Source organism: Excalfactoria chinensis, chromosome 14 (genome assembly GCF_039878825.1).
Source record: "Excalfactoria chinensis isolate bCotChi1 chromosome 14, bCotChi1.hap2, whole genome shotgun sequence".
Lineage (NCBI taxonomy): Eukaryota > Metazoa > Chordata > Aves > Galliformes > Phasianidae > Excalfactoria > Excalfactoria chinensis.
The window spans coordinates 10,968,089-10,981,745 of NC_092838.1; the positions used below are offsets into that span (position 1 = coordinate 10,968,089).

The window sequence follows — 13,657 nt, forward strand, 5'->3', positions numbered from 1 at the left end:
TTCTAACATCATTGCCATCTATCACCGGGAGACAGGGCACTTTGTTTCTCTGAAAAATTATTTTTGTAGTTGGCTTAGTAACAACAACAATTATTATTATTAATATTAATAACTACTTGTGTAAGGCCTTTCATGCGCTGCTTTGGAAGGGTTCTGCATTTGGGACAGTTGTGTTGGCTGCACCTCCTGGGTAGGGAAACTGAGACACATACTTGGCCCCTGCCTTGCTCAGGTGGGCAGCATCCTTTTCTGCTACATTTCCTGTGCAGGATTTTTGTTCTACCTGTCCTGGAGCTCTGTTCTTGCTGAAAGCAGAGGCACATCAGCAGCTCCAGCAATGGGTTGTGCCTCCTGGCAGGACCAGAAGTGTGGTACAACATGAGTTTTCCCCTCTGCTGTTCTCTAGGCTTCATCTCTACAGCACGTCCAACCCAGTGTTGGGAAATCCCTTAGAGCCCAGTGTTGCTAGCCCTGCCCAGTGGGTATCTCCCAGCATCACCATCAATGTGTCAGGCTCCATAACAAAGGGCCAACTCTATCCCAGCAGCTACATCTGACCAGGCTTTGCTGTTGGGGTGGGGGAAGCTTGGAAATACGTTCTTAATTGCTCTTCTTCCTTCCTTCCCTCTCCTGAGCCCCTCTCCAGGTCCCATCCACCGGCTTGCTACCAGCATCCCCACAGGCCGTGCTGAGCATCACTCCATGGACCCAACCCCACTGCCAGCCCGTGCTGCCATTCAGACTGCTGAAGTCAAATTAGGGTAAGTGGTTGTATTAGGCTGACCTGTACCTTGTCAATCTTCACATCATTCAAAGCCAATTTAGCCTGCTCATTCATAACAAGAGCCTATTGATTGAATAATCTCTGTTATTAGCATTGGGTGGAACTCGTTCTGTTTTATTTTATCATTGTTTTCACTGGCTGCAACCTGCTGCTGTTCTGCCCTGCTGAATCTGCCGCTGCAATTGCAGCAGAGAGCAGGGGAAGTTCCTTGATTAAGCCTTGCAGAGATTATTACAATAAAGGCCTTTTTACAAATGCACATATTTCAGAAGAAATGGCATACAGAAGCAGGCACGTGTGAGTTCTCCGAATCCACAAGCACAATTTATCCTTGCAGGTCAATAGCTCATATTGTCTGCTCTGCCAAATTGTTCAAACATATATAATGCTCTCAAAACATTGCTTAATTAGATTCTAGAGAACATTGACACACAAACAAAAGATATTAATATCGAGGATTTCAGCATCAAATGTAGTTTGCAGAGATCAAAGAACACTTTTGGTGCAAAGAGGTTACGAGTGTGACAGGTTGTTACTCCGCGAGGAATATGACAAGAGGGGAAGCAGTGATCAGGGAGCAGAGCGCAAGGAGGGAGGAGTGTGAACCCATGGTGGGGATGGGGAAGAGAAAAAGGAAGATAGCTGGCGAGCAGGGCAAGCATCATCCTTCTCTTGATGAGTTGAAGTTTGAGAAGGGATGGGTGGAAGGTAGAGGTGGGCTGCGTGATGCCAGCCAGCCATGGCATCGCAGGGGGCAATGAGATAGAAAAGGGGACAAATAGAGTTAACCCTTGCCTGTCTTGAGTTAAACAGTGTGCCATACCCACTTTGGTCAGTGTGCTCTTAATCCAGCTCATCCACTGCACTGGGAGCCAAAAATGACTGTGCTGTGGTTACCTGGAACAGAAGCAAGGAGTTGGGAAGGAAACATGGGTAATGTGTGTAGGGGGAGGCTGGGAGCACAAACAGAGCGAGCCAAGGGGGAGTCGATAAAGTCAACTTAAAATACAAATGAATGAAAAAAATAAATAAGCCGAAGCTGTATTTAATGTCAATATTGCTGCAGTAGTTTAAGAAATCATGAATAAATAAAAAGAGATAGCAGATTGATTAGGCAGTACCAAGAAGGAACCTGTGAAAAGTGTTTTCTTCTTCAGGAACGCAGACCGATGCCCGCGTTTCTCATTTGCTTTGATGGCAATCATGTTTGCAAACTTGTGTGCAGTGAGAAACAGGTAAAATTCGGTGATTAAGGTTTGTTTTGACACAATTATTTCCTTATTCTCCTGGAAAGTATTAACTTCTCTTCCAGAAGCGTTTCTCCTACGTAGTACTCGCTATATCACGGCCACCTGCCAAATCCACTGTAAATTCTTTGGAAATATGCTGACAGATCAAGGACCAGCATTTTAAAGTGTAGTTAATTTGTGGTATTACAGACCAGTCTCCCCCTCCTTGTTCTTGTCCTGCATTGCTGCAGACTGTCCACGGGGCTCCTGGCCAGGGAAGGCTCCATTGATTTTTCTAGTTGGAGAGTGCATCGTATTACCCCGTTTGTAAAGTTGGGAAGAGAGGAAACAGCATGAAGATGAGCTGCATATTCCTGGCATAGAGGACTTGCTATTAGGCCCAATTCCAGAAGATTGTTTCAACATGCACTTTCTGAAACATCTTACTTTTATTAGGCTCTTCCATTAGGTAGGTCCTTAGTTATATGTCATTAGCACAGAGCAAGCGATTTGTCTGTCTGTCATTGCCACAGTATGAAGCCTCCAGAGTCTGCAATAACATCCTCAACATTCCCATGAAAGTGCATTATTTGTCTTAAAAAATAACTCCAATTATTAAAATCAAAGCGAGATCTGTGAGGAACTGGCCAGGTATAGAGCCTTTAGAGTATGATCCGTTATGTGCCATTTTTAGCCCAATTTTAGCTCTTCTCATTAACAGCAAAACCAACATCTTTTTGAGCTTTTTCTTCTCCAAGACTTGATGGTTGTGGCCACTGTGCCAAAGCATGATGCGGGTGATGGGTCCCCCCAACACACTGGCGGGATGGTGCAGAGAAAGCCAAGAGCCTCCTCATTTCTTGCTGCCACAATCTGCATCTCCTTTCAAACCCAGTTTTGCAGATCACAGCCCATGGGGTTCTGTTTGCACAGCGCCTATTCTGGTGTGATATGATTTTTGGCTTTGCTCTCTGTGTGGTTGACAGTTCTGGTTTATTTGCCCTAGGGGGTTTGATTTCCCCTGGAAATGATTAGATTGTTGTGAAACAGCATCAGCACTACCAGAAGGAATAGGAGAGAGGAACCTTAATGGTCTGCAGAAAGCACAAGAGACCCATATCAACAGGTATTTCAGAAAGGCACCGGGGAACTGTCCTCCTCTTTATCACCAATATTCCTCCTTTGCTCAGGGGCTGATGACTTCACAATCTCTGCACCAGCAGAATCACCCACCAGCATTTCCCACTATGCCCAGTGCCACCATCATGGCAGGGCTGCGACAGGGCTGATTGCATGTCCCCATCATCCTCTTGCCTGCTGATCCAGGGGCCTGGCAACACACGACCCTTTTGTCTCTACTTCCTCCCCTTTGTTCCTGGCTCTGCTTCTTTGTTTGCATGATTTGTCTTTCTTTTTCCTTTTTTCTTTCTGTTTACGTCCATCATTCCCCTCCTCACCTCCCCTCTCTCCCCATCCTGAGGATTCCCATCAGTCCCCCTCAGCTATTCCCTCTTTCCACCATCCTCATCCCTCTTCCCTTCATCACAGCCCTATCCTCTCCTTCTCTTTCTCTTCCTGCCTGCAATTAGCGTTAATCAGATACCTGAGCAGCTCCGCAATGTTATTAGTGGCTCCCACCTCATCCCAGGGGACAGGAGCAGAGCAGGACAATTAGGCTTTGCCATGCAGCCCCTGCTCTGATCATCACAATAACCAATGCTGAGCGGTTGGCCAACGAGCATCCTTGACCACCCCTGCTTCTGCCCAGAGCATGGGATGCTCCCAGCCCCACGCCTGCCCCATCCCCTTCCCTGGCTCCAAATAACCCCATTTTGGGGCTCCTTGGGGTCCTCTTGTCTGGGACACAGCCTTTCCTGCAGGACTGATGCATGGTGTTGGTTGCAGAGAATTTCCCCGCTCACTCAATAGCACGGCGCACCCCTCCTGCTGCTGGATCTATGAGCTGTGTGTGTGTTTTGTAATTAAGCAGTTAATTGCACTGGAGTTCTTGATTAGCTTTGGGGGATGGTAATGTTCTAGCAGGATGAGATGTTGTGTACAGTTCAGAATCATTTACAGAAATTGGAGCTAATTTTGCTGTCTGTGCTTATTACTGCATTAATTTAATTTGGGTTGCTTTTAGCTCATTAACACATCTAATTAATTCGTTGACATCACTATTAAGATGTCTCTTTGAAATTGGCGTCTCCAGATAATCAGGATGGAAGAGGCTGACAGATCAGGCGCGAAGCTGACTGGGAAAATGGGGAAAGGGGAAAAAAAAAAGAAAGAAAGAGGACGACTAATGAATTTTCCATCAGAATGGCACGGTTTGTCAGAGTTGGTATCAGGGAGGCAGAGACGGAGCTAGCGAGACAGAGGGAGGGCGCGAGAGAGACAGCGGTGGTAAAGGGAGGTGCGCTCTTTCAGAAACGTTCTATTTGTCAGAAGGACAAGAAAGACGTGTGAGGGGACAATAATTATCCTTTAGTGATTCGGCATCGAGGCTGGCTGTGTGTTTCTTTGCTCTCCCTGTTTTTCTGTCCTGGATGTTGGCACTGCAGGACTGGCGTCAGGGGCTGCGGTGCTCCCACACCGTCCCCATAGGGCTGAGGGGTGCCTTCAGCGGGGACAGCAGCCAGTGTGGGGTGGAGGGGCTGGACAGGCAATTGAAGGCAATTAAATTGCTGTCATTTAATGAGTTAGCCCACAGCAGCAGAGCCCTGCTATCTGGCTGTATGCTCTGTTTGTGAAAGAAAAGAGCTTAGCTTAAACCTGCCTTCATGGTGCTTAGCTGGCAGACAAGAGGTGATGGCCTCGAGTTGTGCTGGGAAGGGTCAGGTTGGAAAGTAGGAACAATTTCTTCTCAGGAAGAGCTGTGATGAGCTGGCACTGCTGCCCAGGGAGTGGTGGGCTCTCCATCATGGAGGTGTTCCACAACTGCAGAGATGTGGCACTGAGAGACATGCTTGGTGGGTTCGGCGGAAGGGCTGGGGTTGGGCTTGGGGTTGGGCTTGGGGTTCTTAGAGGCCTTTTTCGACCTGAATGATTCTATGTTTCTAAGAGCCTCTTTTCTAGCAGTCTTGGTTTGCCCCACCATTGTCAAGTTGATGCACCCATGAAATACAGAGCATGTATGTGGGTCTGTTCTCCTACCTGCTACATAAGAGGAAATCACCCAAGAGCATTCCTACAGCCTCAGCCTAAGAAAGGTTCAGGCTGAAGAAGCACAGGCAACCCTTTGGCCCTTGCCTTTCCCCGTGAGGACCACAGGGTGATGTTCTCCAGTGCAAGCTGTAGTTCCCACCTGGGGAGGAGAAGTTTGCTCCAGTTTCCTTTCAATTTCATTCAAGGGGAGAATATTAGAAACTCCACTCTTTAGCACTTCATTAAACACTTTAGTTTAATAGCATCCTCCGGGGAATCCCAATCCAGACCACGTGAGCCAGGAGTAAACAGCTGCATCAATTAACCCCGTAATCTCAAGGGTGCTGTTAGAAGGTGAGATACCCTTGGAAAGTGCATATGCCTGCAATTAGGCTTAAAATACTTAAGTGTCAATAGCTTTAGTTATTTGCGTTCTCTGCTATTGATCTTGCTTATGTTTTCCACATTAAACAGTCTTTCTTATTTCATCAATAAATTAAGTGCTGTTTAGATTTATTCACTTTTTCTATTACATGGTGCAACCTCTTGAGCTCCTGACCCTCTCCTGGCTCTGTTGGAGGCTCAGGGCTCCAGCCCTCCTCCTGCCAGCTCCATGCTTGTTCCAGGATCTGGGGATAGCAGCGCTGGGAAGAAGAGCAGGACTGCTGGTATAGTCCAGCTGGGGATGCTGGAGCTGAGTTGGCTGGTTATGTCACTTTCCATGTTTATTTTCTTTGCCTAGGTCAGATGTTGGGTGGTTCTGTCTAGAGCCAGGAGTTGGGCTCAGTGCTTCTTATGGATCCCTTCCAACTCAGGGTACTCCATGACTTGGAGCTCCATGATTCGAGGGGATCTCAGGAAGCTGTCCACACCATGACGTTACACAAAGGACTGAAGAGGCAGGACCCAAGAGACTATAGACTATGCAGAAGGTGGGATCCTTGGTGGCTTTTCTTTCCAGGAAAGGGCTCTGTGGAGATTTCTGCACCCTCTGAAATGGGAAATGGCACAATCGATCACTTTCTTGGAGAACACAAGGTCCGTCTTCTTTCTTTTTTGTTTCCCATTGGTCATCATGGCATTTCTGAGCTTCTCTGATCAAACGTTGTGGTGTTTTGGGAGGAATATGAGTGGGGAAAAAAAAAGGGGGGGACACTTTAAAGGCATTTAAAGAACAGGTTTTCCAATAGCTTGCAATGTTCATTTTGCTGCTTGCCAGCTCTTCTCAACTTCTTTAGGACCTGCCCATCTGCTGTGCAATACTGGATGCAAAATGTTGTGTTTATCCAGGACTGAACACAGCCCGGCAGCCCTTGTTGTTACAATTAAGCTATGCGCTACTTTCCCTAACTCATTAGCCCTTTAGTTTCTGCATTAATTCAATGTGCAAATAACGTCACAAACTGAATATTACTGGACTTAATATTGAGCATTAAGTGGTGGTGAAAGCACATTGCTGTGTCTTCATTCTGCTTTGCACAACGATGGTTTGTCCAGCCTATCAAGCAGCACAAGAGCTCAGTGTCTGCTTTCCATGCTGGCTTTTTGTGTGTGATAGTCCAGATAGTAGAACAGCAATGCATGGAAAAGTGGAGATAGGCAAAATGAAGCTCCTTTACCACATCTAGCTCTTTGTGGATACAGCTTTTGGGTGGGATTGCTTAACCCAGCCTAGGCACCCTCATTACTGCCGTGCAGAAAAGCAAGCTCTGCTATGGGTGCAGTGCCCCTCGTCAGCCAGAGATCCCCATAGGATGCCAGCACTGCTTGAGGGCCTTGAGCTGAGTTTGGGACTGCAGGAGTTGCAATGCCAACACACTCCCAAAGCTCCAGACTTCAAACGTGTCGGTGGTGCCGACATGGGGAGCAAAATGGGTGCTGCTTTCTTTCAACGCGCTGAAGTGGAGGCAAATTTCAATCTAATAATGTAAGGCAGCAATAACCATTATAATTAATTTATATAAAAGACATTATAAAATTACACTTGATGCATTTAAATCCCATCCAGGCACAATGTTCGTCTTCCAGTTAAGCTATGGGCTGTGCTAAGGCAGACGGAGAAAGAGGTATTTCAATATTTTTTTGTAATTTTATATTCTTCCTAATATCTCTCATGCTAATTTCATTATGCAACACAGTCAGCACAGTGATGTAATTATTGAAAAGTAATTTCGCAATAAATGGATTTAAATGTGTTCGAGTCCAGTGTAAATTCAATCTCTTGGTAGGGGTGGATTGAACAGGCAAGGAGAAAGGGAACTGGGACATCACGGGGTGAAAGCTGAGAAGTGCTGAGCATCCCACGTCGAGCATCTGCTTACAGCAAGCAATAACATCCACTTCAGATGGGAACTGCTCCCAGAGCTGTCCTCCCTCCCCTGAGCATTCGGAGCTGCTGCTCACAGGACTTCAAGGTGGGGGAAACCTGGGAGGTGCCCTGGAACAGAGCAGAGCATCGCCAGAGCTGTGCTGCTCTTGCAAAGCAGGTCCTGTGTGGTGCCTTAGTCTGGATTAAGGGCTCAGTTAGTGGGCAGGGACATGGGGATATTCTTCTGCATAAGACATGGGAGATGTGATTTCTATTCCCGGCTCTGTCAGAGACTTCCTGCGTGATACTGGGCAAGCGGCATATCATCTCTGTGCTTCCATTTCCTCACCCACACAATAGGGATAAAGAGTGCTTCCCCAGCTCATCGGTGAAATTAATGTAACATATGTAAAGTGCATGTATATCCCCAGATGAAAGGTGCCATTGTAATAATATTCAAATTATTATGGAAAATAGATAAAGCGACCAACCCCTGCTAAATGATCGTCGAGCTTTTCACCAGATTCATGAGATCCACGTAAAATGTGATAAGAAAAACCTCAGATGTCAAGTGGTTTAGAGTCAGACTCCGCTCAGGAAGCAGAGCTGGCTGTGCCTTTTAAGTGGAGGATGAGATAGCAGTGAATTTGGGACAGGGAAAGTTGTCACCCTGGGTGAGCTGCCTAATTTTGTGGATGCTGCCCAGAGGGGGAACCTGGGGGCTGCACCTCCTGATGGCCAAATGAGACCTGGGAACAATTCAGCAGTGCTGAAATCAAAGTGGTGAAACAAGGATGAATGAGTTTTTTGCATCCTAACAGCTGCACAGGTTTGGGATATCTCAGAAAGGTTGTGTGCAGATGGCAGCAGCAAAGGGCAGACTGGATTAAGTGGGATGGTGTTCACTTCACCCATCAGGCCCACGTTAGACCTTTATCTCTGTATTTGCTCTGGTGTCACTTGTAGGGCGTTGGCTGACACTGCAGCAGGAGGATGTGCGGGTCTATGGACTGCAGCAGTGATGTCTCTTCTCCCACATCCTTCATGCATCTCCCCTTCTCCACAGCTGCACTGGGACAGGAGAAGGACCTCTGCCCTGCAAGCAGCATCTGTCTTCCTTTCAATAGGGTTGCAGGAGAGCAGGGATAATAACAGGTCGAGATGTGTTCTCTGAAAGCTGAAACCACTGGACCTCACAGAGCATCCTTCCTTTGTCAGAGGGGTGCTGCTTTGGGCCCCAGGGGCTGGGAGTTACCTGAAACCTGAACGGCTGGAGGTGTGACCCTCACTCTGCTGTGTGGGTCCCTTCTGGCACCGGTGTGTGCAGTTGCCCAGCACCAAATGCTCAATTATAGACAAAATTGAATTTACAATTTGCTTTTGGGCAATGTGTAAATTGGCCCTTCATTGATTATTAATGAAGTGCTAATTGCTCTTTGCAACCAATTTTTATGCAAATGCTATTAGTGCTATTTGCACAGTCCCGCAATTTACAGTTTTACATTGGCAATGGCCAGGGTGAAAAGATGCGAGAAGATGACAGCTTGTCCTGGAAGCAAACAAGGAGGGGAGGAGGGAGGCGATCACAAAACTTGCAAAACTTGGGGCAGCAAAATAACACTATTAGGGATGAGAACACATTAAAAGAAACCCCAACAACCCAACACCAAATAAACAAACCCTCTCTCTTTATTGATTGTTACAGATTCAGCGTTGACAGGGGTTGTTCTGAATGTAACAGGATCCCGTGGCAGATGTAAACCAGACTGCAGGCATTTGCCTTATGTTTCAAGAAGGAGGTCAATGTTGGGTTTTTGCCTGTGAAAACGCGGATGCGGGGCTGCCAGCATCACCAGGCAAAGCTGGGTGCTCCCTTCGGTGGTACTTTGCAAACCATACACAAGCAGCACAGTCCTCTTCTGCCATCCTTTGGACCTCCCATGGCCTCTGCATTACACTGACACCTCGCTGGGGCTGTCAGGAGCTGCGTTTTGACCCAGCAGCTCAACACGAGGGGCTGGTCCTGCAAAGCAGAGCACTCCGGGTCTCACTTGCAGGTGGGCCACGGGAGCTCCCAGTGAGGGCTGTCGGCATGTTGCAGGTCCAGGTTCTTTAGAAGCTCTGGGTGTTGCTACGTGCTTCACAGGGAGCCTTTGAAGTCAGCCTGAGCCCCAAGCCATCCCCTAATTGCTTCTCCTTTATCAGACAGATTTTCAATGAACTTCACGGAAGGTGTTTGAGGCCAGAGCAGCCCCATCGGCTGCCAAATGACAGGTGCTGCTGGGGGTGACTGGGTGAGCTCTGTTTTTCAATCTAAAGATGTTTCTTTATATTTGGGTAGGGACCACCCGAGGAAGCATCAGGCAGCCTCCGTGCATTGGGATAGCACAGCTCAGATGGGTGAAAGCAAACGCAGAGTGGGGAGCCTCGAGCAGGGAGCAGAGCTGGTGGGTGTCCTCGTGGAGCCCTGAGCTCTGGGGAGAAAAAGGCAAGAGGAATTCAGCCGCAGGGCTCGCAGCGCTGCCTGCCCGCTGTAAGGCCCGGCACGGACACAGCGTGGCACTCTTCTCCGCAGCACCGCGCCCGGAGCCCACGGGCGGCCCCGTCCCCGCTGGTTCCACCGCCGCCCCGGGGCTCCCCAGCCCCGCTCACCCCTCGGGTCCGGCTTCGGCCCCCGCTGCCGCCGTCCCTGCCGGGCACTGAGAGGAGCATCGCGTTCCGACCCGCAGCCACCCGAACAGCGCCGGATTCATCCTCAGAAGATGCGTGTCGAGATGTGCCATTCCCCAAAGCAGGTGCCAGCACCGCTCGCAGCGCAGGGCTGCTGCTCCCATGGAAAGAATTGTTGACAGGGTTTCAGCGGTGACTCACAGCCTCCGAGACAGGATCCCTTGTTAGCAGGGCGCTATCTGGGGAACAACCGCTCCGTGTTGCCAGGTGCCTCGGCCAGAGAGACCTGCACCTCCTCCTGCTGCTTCCACTTGTTTTACGAATCACGGTCAGGGTGTGCATGCATGGGGCTGAGTGCCCCAAAAGGGCTCTGTTTTAAGAGATAGGAGAAGCTGGGGAAAGTCTGCACGCAGATATCTGGCTGTGCCACCGAGTGCCTTGGGGGTAACCTGTGGCCCTTTGTCACCTGGATGTCCTTGGCATGCTGGGGGCCCAACATGGCAGAGTGATGCTGGGCTGTCCTTGACCAGGTGGGCACCCTGAGGAAGCAGAATTTGGTATGGTCAGATGGGCAGGGAATAAACTCACTCAAGCTATTTTAGCTCTTACTTTCCCTCCAAGCTTAAGGCATGCTTTAACCTTCAGGATATCCTTCTATTTTCTTTCCAACACCTGATTTTCCAACAAAATAGGAATAAAGTTGTACTTCTCCCCCATGCCTTGGCAGGGCAGTCTAACATCCCCACCCCAATGTCCTACATCCAAGGGAAGAGCTGTGAAGGAGGAGGTCCATCCCAGGGAGATGCAATAGGTTTGGCTGGGTTGGGATGGAGCATCCATGCTGAGCAGGGAGGGAGCTGCTCCTGCCAGGCTGCCTCACCATGTCCCACCAGCCCCAGTGATTTCAGGGGTACACTGGCTCAACTCAATTCATCCTCAGCCTCCAAACAGCACATGGAGGCCCAGAGAACAAAGGAAGAAACCTCTTCTCCACCCTTCAGCATCATTTCCCTCTGTGTGCTGCTGGGGTCTTATGTCTGTAAGAAATTCCCTCCCCATGGAAGACAAAGCCCAAGACGGAAATCATGGGACTTATTTTCTGAGGCCAGAGTCCTAGCAGGACCTCATTTAAAACCACCTAAATTTGAGGGATATGTATTTTAAATGCGATGCTATAAAAATCTAGTAAATATTTAATTTTATTTTTATTAAATACTAAATTGATGACGGCTGACACTTTATTAAAGTGTCAAAGTGAGTGTTCCTACATTCTAATTACTTATCCTAACAAGGAGGCAGCCTCATCAGGAGCCGCGCACTGGCGTGCGCAGGCGAGGGGCACTCCCGTTAAGTAACACCTATTAAACTATCATTTGCACCTTGAGGCATCTCATTAATATCTCAACTGGTGAGACTGCGCTGCCAGTGCTTACCTGACCTGGGGCACTGACAGGAGAAATGGCTCCAGGAGTCCTTTCCTCACTCCAGGCTTTCCTGCACAAATAATTCCTATAAATTTAATAATGACGATTCCACTTAATTGAATTCCTGATAAATGAAGATTCTTCCAAGCTCCTTCTATGTGCATCCAAGAGATGCAGGAGGAATGCTGCGCACCACTTTGGGGAGAGTTTTGTTCTCCACTCTCCTCATTGCTTTCTTTATCTCTCCAACCCTCCTTGCACCTGATCCCTGTCCTCCTTCTCCCTCCGCATCAGTCTTTTCCTCCTCCTCCCATACCTGCCTTCTCTTATCCATACCACTTTCTCATCTGACTCTTCATTTGGCTCCCTCCCAGCTCTCCATCTCCGCCATGATCCATCTTTATGGTATCACCACCATTCATCTTCCTTCTGTAGCATTCTCTGTCTTTCCTCTCTTCCCTCCCCATCTTTCTTGCCCTTTCTCCTGGCTTCCATTTTGCTTTTCATCTCACCAGCAGCAGCCATTTTTCTCAGGTTTCCTTTCAGGCCTTGGTTACGTTACCTTGGAGTAATGTTCTCATGGTGTGAGATCTCTGTTGGATGCAGACATGGCAGCACATCTTCAGATCTGTCTGCTCACCAAGAGGAGATGTCCTGCCCTCAAACTGGAGATTGCCATGGCCAAAAACCTCAAGGAATCCACAGATCTCCTCTCATCCCATCTTCCCTGTGCACAAGGTAACAACTGTAAGGAGAGAAGAACAAGACGCGGTCAAATCTGTGGCCACTTGGCTGCCAAATCATTGCAAGAGAGGTAATGGGCTTCAGCAAGGCACACTGTCGAGTCTGAGGGTTGCTGGTATTTCGTTGAGATACAGACCTGTCTTTAATTCCATTTTCTCTGTTTCTATCAGTAAAGGTGCTGCCTTATTGCAGCTATCCTGAACAGGTGCCCTGTTGGGGTTTGGTGGTTGGGTTTGTTTTCAGTCACTCCTTTTATAAGCATAAAAATCCCCACTCTAAAACTCCATTCTACTTTTATTTCATTCCAATTAGGAAAACAAACTAGAAACTACACTTAGTATTAGAAATGCCAACTCAAGATTCAAAGCAAGCAACTTAAGTAAATACGTAATGGAAAAAATATATATATCATTAAATAACATATGAATAACAAGTAATGGGATTTTAATCTTCTTGCTAGGAGAGGCTACTTCTTCAGTACTAAAGGTGACTCACAAGCAGCATCACTTCAGGAAGGTTAAAAGTGATAATTCAATAAGACTCAAGGATTGTGTGGGACTCAAGGAGGGATAAAGCTGACTTGCAGGGAGCTCTCTTTCCTCTGTCTCCTAGTGATGGATGGAGCTGGAAAACCTGGTCAGTTCAGAGCTGATGGGAAATGGAACGTGATCACTTCTTCATGAAGACTTCAGGTAGGCAGGAAGTGGCTGCTTGGTAATAATGGCTGAGAGCTCAACAGGGCTCAATGAGAAGCTGCGCATTTGTAAGGTGAATAATACAAAAGATGGTAATAACACAAGAAGGATGGTGATAGATATCCAAAAAGTTATGTATAGGGAAAACTCACCAATATAGATGCCTTCAGGCTGGCTGGAAAATGCTGAGGCTGGCAATCCAATCTCCACAGAGGAGCAATCTCCAAGAGATGCTGCCTTAGTGGTGGTCAGCACTTAAATGAAGTCTAGGAGAGGTGGAGTCAGGCTCCACCCCTTCCAGGAGCACAGCTGAATTACCCTCACCTGTGCTCCCACAGCTGACCCAACACTTGCCTCAGCTGATTAATCAGAGGTTCAGGCTGTGATTACCAGTTTCCCATACAGCACTTGTATGGATAGCTACATTCAAAGTGTCAGTATTAATAAAAATATTACGAATATTAATGCTAAAGATAATCAATATTTTAAAGAAGAAAGAGCAAACAAAAGAAGAGGTCTGTGGAGTATTTCTGGGTGTCTATACCAGGACTCAGCCAACCCACCAGTACTGGGGCACCCGGAAACAGGGCTGTGTTATCCCCAGTTTGCAGCAGAGTGGTTTGTTTCTGTTCATGCATACACCTGTGGTGGCTTCC

General features: G+C 47.8%; 1 long non-coding RNA gene across 1 annotated transcript; it reads right to left on the reverse strand.

The window, feature by feature from the left end:
- Window positions 1-9,218: 9,218 nt before the first annotated feature.
- On the reverse strand, window positions 9,219-13,223 carry LOC140258797 (uncharacterized). Its single transcript, XR_011905295.1, has 5 exons — window positions 13,154-13,223; window positions 12,125-12,307; window positions 11,572-11,647; window positions 10,121-10,677; window positions 9,219-9,942 (listed from the first exon to the last, which is right to left on the reverse strand). It is a non-coding gene; the product is annotated as an uncharacterized lncRNA (long non-coding RNA).
- Window positions 13,224-13,657: the final 434 nt, after the last annotated feature.